Here is a 10,986-nt window from a genome sequence, read left to right as displayed (position 1 = left end):
TGAGTGTCCACACCCTCTTTTCCTGAGCGCTCGCGCACAAATGTGTTGACACTATTGACACCAAGGTGGGCCTGTGTACTTTAAATGCCAGGACCTATTTTTAATCCCCTTCCCGCCCTTTATCTGCTCTCTGAGCGTGCACACTGGCACCATCTCTTTGCAAGTTTTTGAACAGGATTCTCCTAAACTCACTATGCCGCTATTTTTACATACTGTTGTAGACCAGCATTTTTTTTTTTTAAATATGGATGTTTTCCTCCTCTTCCCTCCCCTTCAGGATGCTACTAAAACCTTGCTGCCACTGAGGACCCCCAGGACGTTGCTCAGGACACCGCCCAACATAGACGGGAAGGATACAGGCGGGGAGACAGCTGCCCCAACTCCGCCCCCAGGGCGCTGCGGCAGAGAACACAGCCCAACGCTGCTGGGAACGACGCTGAGGAGGAGAGAGGTGCCCTATCCGACAGATGCTGCAGTACCCCCACCTGCGACCGATTCTATGTGAGTGCACTCTTCGGTCACGACTGGCGAAGAGTATGTCTTGGGGGGGGGGGGAGCGAGGGAGGGGAGAGGAGGTGCAAGATTAATCTGCTTTGGGCTAAGGGAAGAGGTTTGGCATGATGCTAGGTGGTGGGTTGTGATTACATGTAATGGGCATTAAGGGGTTTAGCAGTGGTGTCAAACTCATGGCCCTCCAGCTGTTGTGGAACTACACTTCCCAGCATGCCCTACCACAGATTTTAGCGATCCATTATATAAAATCTGTGGCAGGGCATGTAGGGATGTGTACTTCCACAACAGCTGTAGGGCCGTGACTTTGACACCACTGGGTTAAGGCATACTTTTTAAATATGTTATAGGTACACGGTAACACCATAATGTCCCCCCTTCTGTTATTTTGTTTGTTTAAAATAAAATTGATGGCGCCATCTGTGTGTGTGTATACATATATGTGTGTATATATTCGCTCCCTTACCACCGTGGCAAGCGCAGCGAGCCCGCAAGGGGGGACGATCCACGCCCCCCCCCCTTGTCGGGATTTTGAACGCCGGGATTCCAGGCGTCGGGATTTCATACTGAATCCTCGCTCCCTTACCACCTCCTTCTCTTCCGATTCCCCTCCTCTGCTTCCCTCCTCCTTTCCTATGCTTCCCTCCTCCGCACCCCCTCTCCCCCTCCACTGCTCTTCTGCTCTCCCTTCTAACTCTTCCTCTACTCTGCTCCCCATCCTCCTCTGCCCCCCCCTCCTCCTCACCTCCACTCCTCCTCAGCTCCTTCTTCTCTGATCCCCCTCCTCTCCTCCACTTCCCCCTCCTCCACAACCCCTATCTTCCTCTCCCCTGCTCTCTCTTTCCCCTCTATCTCTCTCCTCCTCACCAATTTCCCCACACTTCTCTATCTCTCTTTCAGACTGCCGGTGACCCCGTGCTGGGGTGCAGGAAGAGAAGACTCGGCGCCATGGAGTTGGAGCAGGAGGAGATGACTAGCACTGGGGAAAAAAGAGTTCAGAAGACCCATGAGCAGGGGCCGAAAACATGGTGTTTCCATCACTGCTGATCATGTAGAATGAATCATCGATGACAAGAGGTACATAGCACCTGTGTATACTGCTCTCCCTTCTCCGCTCCTTCTCCACATGTCCGCTCCTTCTCCACACCTCCTCACTCCACCTCCTCTCCTCCACTTCCCATCCTCCTCACCCCCTCTCCTCTGCTCCCCCTTCTCCTCTCCTTCACTTTCCCTCCTCTGCTCCTGCTCTCCCTTCTTCTCTCCTCCTCCTTTCCTCAGCTCCCCCACCACCTTCTCATCTACTCTCCATCCTCTGATCCCCCCTCCTCTCCTCTGCTTCCCCTCCTCCTCCGCTTCCTCTATTCTGCTCCCTCTCCTCTTCCGCTCCTTTGCCCCCTCTCCTCTTCCACTCCTCCGCTCCTTCTTCCCTTATCCCCCTCCTCTCCCCTGTTCTCTCTTTCCCCTCTATCTCTCTCCTCCTCACCAATTTCCCCACAACTCACTCTCTCTCTCTCCCCCTCTCTCTCCCCCCCTCTCTCTCCCCCTCTCTCTCTCCCCCTCTCTCTCCCCCTCTCTCTCTCTCCCCCTCTCTCTCTCTCCCCCTCTCTCTCTACCCCTCTCCCTCTCCCCCTCTCTCTCCCTCTCTCCCCCTCTCTCTCTCCCCTCTCTCTCTCCCCCTCTCTCTCTCTCCCCCCTCTCTCTCTCCCCCCTCTCTCTCTCCCCCCTCTCTCTCTCCCCCCTCTCTCTCCCTCTCTCCCCCTCTCTCTCTCCACCTCTCTCTCCCTCTCTCCCCCCTCTCTCCCCCCTCTCCCTCTCTCTCTCTCTCTCTCTCTCTCTCTCCCTCTTTCTTTCTCTCTCTCTCTCCCCCCTCTCCCTCTCTCTCTCTCCCCCCTCTCCCTCTCTCCCCCCTCTCCTCCTCTCTCTCTCCCCCCTCTCCCCCTCTCTCTCTCCCCCCTCTCCCCCTCTCTCTCTCTCTCTCTCTCTCTCTCTCTCTTTCTTTCCCTCCCTCCCCCCCAGTGACCCTATGCTGGGGTGAAGGAAAAGAAGACCTAACGATGGGGAGATGGAGCAGGAAAAGATGACTAGCACCGAAGGGGAGGGAGTGCAGCAGGGGCAGAAAACCCGGCATTCCATCACTGCTGATCATGTAGCATGCAGCACCGATTACAATAGGTACACAGCGCCTGCATATACTGCTCTCCATTCTCCGCACGTCTGCTCCTTCTCCACACCTCCTCAGCCCCCTCCCCTTCACTTCCCCTTCTCCTCACCCCCTCTCCTGCTCTCCCTTCTCTGCTTTCACCTCTCCCCCCTCTCCTATGCTCCCCCTCCTCCTCTCCTTCACTTTCCCTCCTCTGCTCTTGCTCTCCCTTCTCCTCTTGCTCTCCGTTCTCCTCTCCTTCCCTCCACTCCTCCTACTCCTTCCCTTAGCTCCCCCACCTCCTCCTCATCTACTCTCCATCCTCCGCTCCCTCCTCCTCTCCTCCCCCCCTCTCCTCCCCCACAACCTCTCTTCAGCTTCCCTTCCTCCGCTCCTCCTCTCCTCTGCTCCTCCTTTCCTCTGCTTCCCCTCCTTTCTTCTGCTTCCAATCCTCTTCACCCCTCCCTGCTTTCCCTTCTCCTTGTCTCCGCTCCTCTTCTCCTCAGCTACCACATCTCTTTCCCTCCTCCACTACCCCTCCTCCTCCTCTCCTTTGCTTCCCTCCTGCTCACCTCATCTCCTCCGCACCCCCTCCCCTTCTCTCACTTCTCCGCTTCCCCTCTCTTCCGCTCCCCCTCCCCTCTTCTCCTGCACTTCCCCTCCTCCTCACCCCTCTCCTCTTCTCCTGCTCTCCCTTCTCCTCTACTCTGCTCCCCCTCCTCTTACTCCTCTCCCTCCTCCTCTCTTTTGCCCCTCCTCCTCTCTCTCCTCCCCACCACTTTTCGTCGGAGGAGGAGGAGCATTTCAATCGCTGCTGATCATGTACCATGCAGCACCAATGACAAGAGGTACACAGTGCCTTCTGTGCTACTTCTCTAGATGTCCGCTTCTCTCCTCCTCCACTCCTTTGCTCCTTCTCGGATCCCCCTCCTCCACTCCTTTGCTCCTTCTTCTCTGATCCCTCTCCTCCTCTCCTCCTTCCCCTCCTCCTCTCCCCAGCTCTCCCTTTCCCCTCTTTTGCTCTCCTCACCAATTTCCCCACACTTTTCTCTCTCTGACTGCCAGTGAACCTGTGCTGGGGTACAGGAAGAGAAGACCCAGCGCCGGGGAGATGGAGCAGGAAGAGATGACTAGCACAGAAGAAGAGAAAGTGCAGCAGACCCAGTCTGCCCAGGAGCAGGGGCAGCAAAATCATCGCTACCATCGCTGCTGATTGTCACAGGAGGTACCCAGCACCAGCTTGCACTGCGCTCCCTTCTCTGCACCTCCTCCATGCCTCCTCTCCTCCTCCTCTCCCCCTCTTCTTGTCTGCTCCTGCTCTCTGTTCTCCCCTCCTCCTCAGCTCCCCAACCACCTCCTCCGCTCCCCCTCCTCCTTTCCTGTTTCCCCCTCCTTTCTTTTGCTTCCAATACTCCTCACCCCCTCCCCTACTTTCCTTTCTTCTTTCCTCTCACTCCTCAGCTCCCCTTCCTCTTCTGCTTCCCCTCCTCCTCTCGCTTCCCTCCTGCTCACCTCCTATACTCCGCACCCCCTCCCCTTCTCTGCTCCTCCACTCCCCCCTCCTCTCCTTCACTTCCCCTCCTCCACACCCCCTCTCCTTTTCTCTTTCTCTCTCTCCACCCTCTCTCTCTCTCCACCCTCTCTCTCTCTCCACCCTCTCTCTCTCCACCCTCCACCCTCTCTCTCCCTCTCTCTCTCTCTCCACCCTCTCTCTCTCTCCACCCTCTCTCCACTCTCTCTCTCGCCTCACCCTCTCTCTCTCTCTCTCGCCTCACCCTCTCTCTCTCGCCTCACCCCCTCTCTCTCTCTCTCTCTCTCGCCTCACCCTCTCTCTCTCTCTCTCTCTCTCTCGCCTCACCCTCTCTCTCTCTCTCTCGCCTCACCCTCTCTCTCTCTCTCTCTCTCTCTCGCCTCACCCTCTCTCTCTCTCGCCTCACCCTCTCTCTCTCTCTCTCGCCTCACCCTCTCTCTCTCTCTCTCTCGCCTCACCCTCTTTCTCTCTCTCTCTCGCCTCACCCTCTCTCTCTCTCTCGCCTCAGAAGGCACCTTTTGAACCATTAAGGTCGGCGGACCTTAAGTTTCTCACATGGAAGCTGGTATTCTTGTTGGCAGTGGCATCAGCGAAGAGGGTGTCAGAGTTAGGAGCATTGTCATGCAAGTCTCCTTTCTTGATATTTCATGAGGATAGGGCAGTTCTTCGGACGGTACCTCAGTTTTTACCAAAAGTAGTCTCTGCTTTCCATCTAAACCAGGAGATAGTTCTACCTGTGTTTCAACCCCCAGAGGGTTCTAGAAAAAGGGACAAATTGAGGAATTTGGATGTTGTGCGTGCATTACGCATTTATGTGGACAGAGTTAAGAGTGTCAGAAAGACTGACACCTTGTTAGTGTTGTATGACATACACAAGATTGGTTGGCCGGCATCTAAGCAGACCATTGCTAGGTGGTTGCGCTCTGTGATAGCTTTTGCATACACTAAAGTTGGAAGGCCTGTTCCGGCAAGGATAAATGCGCATACCACCAGGTCAGTTGCCACCTCTTGGGCGGTTCGACATGGGGCAACAGCTGAGCAGGTTTGCAGGGCTGCCACTTGGTCATCTGTTCATACCTTTGCCAAATTCTATAGGTTCCATGAGTTCGCGTCGGAGGACGCATCATTCGGGCGAGCAGTGATGAGAGCTGCAGACCTGAGCGTACCCACACAAAGGACCGGCTCTGGAACGTCCCAATGTTGAGCTGTGTCACCAGGACCATTGAAAGAGAAAAAGGGATTTTTGTAAGAACTTACCGTTCGAATCCCTTTCTCTGATATGGTCCTGGTGACACAGCGATCCCTCCCTTACGCTCAGTAAGTATGCCAGTGTTCATGATGTTCATGTTTAATTGGTTAAAGTAACAATTATTGTTAAAAAATGTGCATATAATATGTGCAGGCGTTTGTACTGAGTTAATGTATTCCAGTGGCTTTGAAAGATTGAACTGAAGAGTCCAGGATGCAGTAGGGGAGGAGCCTACCCTCTAAAAGATTTAGGATAGGTGCCTGGCTCCTTCGGACCCTCCTACATCCCAGTGTTGAGCTGTGTCTCCAGGTCCATATCAGAGAAAGGGATTCGAACGGTAAGTTCTTACAAAAATCCCTTTTTTGTGTATTTCAAAAATGTAAAGAAATAAAAAAAGTTTGGACATTTTCCGAGCAACAATCTGGTTGGAACAAATATTTTAACGACATTTTGGGTGTCACGAACGGTGAAACGGTGTCAAGGCATGCATTATATGTAATAGTAGAGTGCAAGACTAATAAAAAGACTAATAAAGAGATTACATCTCCATATGTGCCAAAGTGGTTTGTGCAAAAGGCTAGTGAACAGCTAACGAACCCAATACACCAATCATGTCCAAACTATGGCCCGCCAGCTGTTGCGAAACTGCAAGTCCCATCATGCCTTGCCACAGTTCTGCTATTAGGGAATACTAAAACTATGGCAAGGCATGCTGGGATGTGTAGTTTCAAAACAGCTAAAGGGCGCTCAGTGACAAACGAGCTTTAAAATCAAAGTCAATTGTTTGGTGACCCGACTCCCAGGCTGCACGTCACCTGGATTTCTCCTCGCACCCTTCGCGCACAGTAGGGCAATAAGCTGCATCTAGTTTATTTAGGGCGCAAAAATGCAGCCAACAAGACCAGGGCAAGTGCTGCGAACAATTCATTAGCTCCCACTACATTAGGCAAGAGCTACGGGTGCACAAAACAATTGAATCACCATTATATGTTGTTTAGCACCTTACATAAATTATATATATATTTTTTATTATTATTATTTTAATATGCAGTACAGTAAGACCAGCAACCCTTACCACCAGCATAGCTCTGCCCCAACACTCATGAAGCACCGCCTACATGTTTTGATTGGCCCACAATCCAATCAGTCAAAGAAAATGGATCACCATCAATAGGTAAAAACATTGATGGTCATCCATTGCATAGTGTGCCACAATCAATGGGCAGTTGCACTATTGTCATCAATTGCAAAGACGTCCATCCCTAAAGCTGTGCACACACAGTGCAAGTGAGCCTCTGTGCTAAGTTTGCAGTTAAGCACAGATGGCTCAGCATTGTGTACTGAACAATCTGTCAGGGCCAGTGTTCTCTGGTGTGAGAACATTGGCGATGACTAGATTTATAACTGGATGCAGTGTAAATCTAGTCAAGCAACAGCGACGCGCGGGACCGCGCAATCGTCATCACCAGAGGGTATACACGTGGAGTGATCCTTTTTTCATTTCTAAGCGATCTAGTCAGATCACTTAGAAATAAGCCTCATATCCCCCTGGGCGGGATGTATTAATGTAAATCGCCAGCCGCCGCGATGCTACCGCATATGTACTAACATATGCGGCTAGCATCGGGTAGCGGTGACGGAGACCCCCGCGATACCTGTAATGTGGTGTGCGGGGGTCTCCGTCACATCCTGGCGGCTGTCAGTGTCCCCCTGCCTCTCCTCCTCCTCCCTATAGCCGGATGTCCTCCCGGCTGTGACACCTGCTGAGGGAGGAGTAGATCGATGGAGGATGGGTCGCAAGGACGGCGGGCGGCGATAGAAGCCCATAGGCATCTATAGGGTATCGCCACCCAGAGGTGGAGATACCCTGCCAGGCGGAGATGGGGCGGACGGGTAATGGTACAAAGGAAAATGCGGTAAAACCCCCGTTTTATCACATTTTCCCTTTAGTACATCCCGCCCCCTGTGTGTATGCCCCATTAGGATGGTAGATAATACAGTATACACTTTAGACTACAGTATAACTAATGTGACAATAATCCCTGTATAACCATCCAGCAAGCAATCCCGGCGGGTGACATGTACTTGGTGTCACCTGAACGCAGCAGTGATCCCAGCCTATATACAGTATGCCCAGTTATCCTACATCTGCACTAATGGCTACGTGCAGTTTGCTAGCCTGTACGGTTTGGCTCACCTGTATCTCACCACATTGGCATGCCGGGCACATATTTACCATTACACTCACATGTGTTTATTATCATAGAACATAGCAAAGCGCGCATAGCTACTGCAGCAGAGAGAGAACATATGGTATACACACAGAGGCTTCCCATAGATTATAATCTGGTCTATATACACCTGTGTCACACTTTGGGAAAGCAGATAGATAATTTACAGTGTATAATAATGCAGACAGCACTGGGGCTGAGATATTACAACCTGAGCCATAGAGTAGCGCTGCTGAGGATACACTGGTATGCCCATACACATAGATATCCCCAGGAGCACCATGCAGCAGCCCTGTGGGAGTCACATACATGACCAACATACAGACTGAGCTCCAGTCCTCACCCACAGGTTGCTCAATGCTCAGGGGGTGTTCTGCACATGTGCACTTACCAGCCGCTTCTTCTACGCAATAAAAAATGCAAAAAAACAAGTGGACATGACCATATTATGACTACATAGTGACATCTAGTGGCTAAAAATGAGAAGACATATATAATAAAAAACGAACATTTAAAAAGGGTATATGTATAAAAAGATAACTGCGGCGGGATCCCGGGATTGGTCCCCAAAATGTCTGAGATTTCAATTCCACTCCAATTTCGGGATTGCGCATGGGCAGTCTAATGCCGGGCAGCGTCTGAACAACCGCTCACACGCTGCCCGTCTTTTCCCGACCTGCCGGAACTCTCTCCGCCCACCGCCTCAGCAGTGCCGCACATACACGGCGCGATTATTGCACCCGTTATGGGCTGGATCGCATCACATGCGTTTTGCGTGTGATGCAATCAAAAAGCAGTACAATAAGTATGTGCAGCGCATACTTTTTGTACTGTGCGATGCGATGCCTGTGGGAGCGCCATCGCATCGCACTGTGTATGGGCACCTTAACAGACCTGCTAAAAAGGTAATGTTACTGTAGTTCTAAATGCAGTTTTATTGGGGCATACTGTTTACATTTTCTGCACTTGCCGAAGTCGGCTCCCAGCCACCGATGAAATCGCTGGGCAGGGGTGTAAGTTCATCCCGGTCACATGGATACAAGCTGGAATTTGGTGCCCTCTCTTAAAGGAATAAAGTGAAAACAAATATTGTGCGTGTGAATATGTGTCAGCAGTCACAGCAGGCTTGCCTACCCTCCCGCATTCAGCGGGAGGTTCCCGATTTTTGCATGAGCCTCCCGCTGCCCCGCAATCCCCCTCCTTCCTCCCGGTTTTTTTGTAAGCCTCCATTGAATTTGGACTGCGCATGCGCGCGTCCTGAACTGGCCGGGGGTGGGGCCTGTATCGGGAAGTCGCACCGCTGGGTAGTTGTTGGTAGCGCCGGGGGCCGAGCTGCTGGGCACACAGACAGGAAGTCCAGACTGTCTGTCTGTGCACTGGGAGAAGGAGAAATAGCAACCGGGGCTTCCTGAGGCTGGCCCCGCCCCCACACTGAGGCTCCGTGTGTGTCAGTCCTGCAGGCTGCAGCTGCTCTAGTCTCACAGCTCCTCGTCTTCTGCCTGTAATGTGATGACTTGGGATACTTTTTAAATATGTTATAGGTACACGGTAACATCATAATGTCCCCCCTTCTGTTATTTTGTTTGTTTAAAATAAAATTGATGGCGCCATCTGTGTGTGTGTATACGTATATGTGTGTATATATTTGCTCCCTTACAACCGTGGCAAGCGCAGCGAGCCCGCAAGGGGGGACGATCCACGTCCCCCCCCTTGTCGGGATTTTGAACGCCGGGATTCCGGCGTCGGGATTTCATACTGAATCCTCGCTCCCTTACCACCTCCTTCTCTTCCGATTCCCCTCCTCTGCTTCTTTCCTCCTTTCCTATGCTTCCCTCCTCCGCACCCCCTCTCCCCCTCCACTGCTCTTCTGCTCTCCCTTCTAACTCTTCCTCTACTCTGCTCCCCATCCTCCTCTGCCCCCCCTCCTCCTCACCTCCACTCCTCCTCAGCTCCTTCTTCTCTGATCCCCCTCCTCTCCTCCACTTCCCCCTCCTCCACAACCCCTATCTTCCTCTCCCCTGCTCTCTCTTTCCCCTCTATCTCTCTCCTGCTCACCAATTTCCCCACACTTCTCTATCTCTCTTTCAGACTGCCGGTGACCTCGTGCTGGGGTGCAGGAAGAGAAGAGAGGGGGGGAGAAAGAGAGAGAGAGAGAGGGGGGGAGAGAGGGTGAGGCGAGAGAGAGAGAGGGTGAGGCGAGAGAGAGAGAGAGAGAGGGTGAGGCGAGAGAGAGAGAGAGGGTGAGGCGAGAGAGAGAGAGAGTGAGGCGAGAGGGTGAGGCGAGAGAGAGAGAGAGAGAGTGAGGCGAGAGAGAGAGGGTGAGGCGAGAGAGAGAGGGTGAGGCGAGAGAGAGAGAGGGTGAGGCGAGAGAGAGAGAGGGTGAGGCGAGAGAGAGAGAGGGTGAGGCGAGAGAGAGAGAGAGGGGGGGTGAGGCGAGAGAGATTTATATATATATATATATATATATATATATATATATATGGAACAAAGAGTGGGGTACCCTTTCAATGCGCTAGATAAAGTAGATTGGGCAGCACTCTGTCAGTCCCCCCTGTTAGCGGGGGAAGTGGGGAATAAAAGAAAAAAGATAGAAGACAGAGCGCGCCACTATTTTATGGAGATCCACCACCAGAAGGATCAAGAAAATATATTGACAGGTCACTGTACAACAGTATTTAATACAATTAATTTAAAAACAAAGTAAAAACATTTTTGCTTGTATGCAGTCAGTTGGTCGAATCGATATAATCAGGAAAAAACTCCCAAGGCGTTTCGTCAAAAAAAATGACTTCCTCAGGGGTAACTTTCTAGGTGGTGGAGAAAGGCCATATTACTAATTTAGTATATACACAATTAAGTAGTTACTTTTTCAATACTGAGAATGTACATACCCTTAGGTAAATGGATAGTGAATGTAAGTTTTCACTCCGGATAGCGGTCTTACTGACAAACTGTACAAAAGTGTGCAAATGGATCCCTTGGAGATCTTAATGCTGGTATCCAGCTGCAACTATAGCATAATAATAGAGTATACAAAGAAAATAAAATACTGTACTCTATTATTATGCTATAGTTGCAGCTGGATAAACCACCAATGCATCTACCTGGCTACCCCGCTAGTGGGGAGCCAGGGTATACGTATCCCTGCCATGCTTGTGGCTGAAGGAAGTCCGCGAGGCACGCTGCATGCAGCGGCGACCGGATTCTCTGGTACAGTGGTCCCCTTGCAGGCAGGTAGGGCAGGGTGCTACCTGCCTGTCTGACCGCGCTGTACTCTCACAGAACTGAGCCGCGCTGTACTCTCAAAGTACTGAGATGCGCTTTT

At 51.9% G+C, this 10,986-nt stretch overlaps 1 long non-coding RNA gene across 2 annotated transcripts in view; it reads left to right on the top strand.

Moving 5' to 3' along the window:
- The first annotated feature begins 282 nt into the window (after nucleotides 1-282).
- LOC146052830 (uncharacterized) overlaps nucleotides 283-10,986 on the top strand; it is a 258,656-nt gene continuing 247,952 nt past the window's right edge. For both annotated transcript variants that reach the window (XR_014467684.1, XR_014467685.1), the window contains exons 1-2: nucleotides 283-501; nucleotides 1,411-1,587. This is a non-coding gene — a long non-coding RNA (uncharacterized LOC146052830). The remainder of the gene's footprint in view (nucleotides 502-1,410; nucleotides 1,588-10,986) is intronic.

This window comes from Crinia signifera, unplaced genomic scaffold (assembly GCF_055691185.1).
Source record: "Crinia signifera unplaced genomic scaffold, ASM5569118v1 HAP2_SCAFFOLD_126, whole genome shotgun sequence".
NCBI lineage: Eukaryota > Metazoa > Chordata > Amphibia > Anura > Myobatrachidae > Crinia > Crinia signifera.
The sequence above is the reverse complement of the archived record's forward strand: the minus strand, read 5'-3'. Positions and strand labels throughout refer to the sequence as shown.